Source organism: Rhagoletis pomonella, unplaced genomic scaffold, assembly GCF_013731165.1.
Source record: "Rhagoletis pomonella isolate Grant_MI unplaced genomic scaffold, Rhpom_1.0 Rhpom_scaffold_00006, whole genome shotgun sequence".
Lineage (NCBI taxonomy): Eukaryota > Metazoa > Arthropoda > Insecta > Diptera > Tephritidae > Rhagoletis > Rhagoletis pomonella.
Window position 1 is genome coordinate 63,464,347 of NW_023458560.1, and position 1,008 is coordinate 63,465,354.

Consider the following 1,008-nt stretch of genomic DNA (forward strand, 5'->3'; position numbering starts at 1 on the left):
TGTGGGCTCTGATGACAGACGGGCAGGGTATATAGGGCAGACAAACAAGCGGACGGTGTTATATGGTTTATTTACATATGCAGGGCCGGCTTTAGCGATTTCCGAAGCACGAGGCGGACCAGAGTTAATATAGTCTTGATCTCGTCTCGGGCGGTAGGCTAACTTGATCGACAGTGATGGTGCGGTATTGCTAGTGCTGGTGGTGATTTCACCAGATACAAAGCTGTCAGATATGTCTCCCGATGCATCGCATCACCCACTGGAGCTGCATTGTTTACTGCAAATCGGCCGATAGCTTTGTAAGGGTATATTTATTGTTGTAGTGCCTACTTAACCCTGCCTAGAGTCCGATAATCCCTCAACCGTTGTCGTCAAGCTCTACTAATGGTAGGCCCAAGAAACGTTCTGTTTCGACGGCGTCGGACCAGAGGCAGAGGGATGTTAGTTGAATTGGTTGGGGTGGACTTGTGAAGATATGTCCGAGGTTAAGCTACTACAGTATCTAGACCTTAATGGAGCCAGGGTAACTCCCTTTAGGCGTCTTTGTGATTTGTGTGATAGGCGCCTGTGTGATTTCCTTCGTCCAGGCTGTGAAAGGTGTGGTCGTAGCCTTGGATGCCGATATTTGTAGGTCAAAAGCCGTGAAGAAGCGCTTCAGGTCACGGAGGCATCTGTTCATCAAGACGATGAGATATTCTCAATCAGTGTGCCGCGTTACAAAGGACTTTGACGGTCCAAGCGCCACAAGTACGGACGCAGGGTTCCTTCTATTGTTGTTGTAGTGTCTTACTGAGCACTGCCCAGATCGGCTTGTCCCTAAGTATTTGTCGTCCAGCTCAACCAACGGGAGGCCCGAGAAACGTGCCACTCCGACTGGTTTGACCACAGGGAGGGGCGCGTGAGTTGAGTGGGCATGAGAAAAGGTGTGTCTAGTTATGGGGTGCCTATCTGCATGCCGGATATACCACGACGTAAATGACTTGAGTTTTTCCCGACCTAGGGCTGTTG

The 1,008-nt window shown here is 50.1% G+C and overlaps 1 protein-coding gene across 1 annotated transcript in view; it reads right to left on the reverse strand.

The window, feature by feature from the left end:
- Positions 1-1,008, reverse strand: part of LOC118741099 (KIF-binding protein) — a gene marked incomplete in the record, with an annotated part of 103,827 nt that overhangs the window by 2,704 nt on the left and 100,115 nt on the right.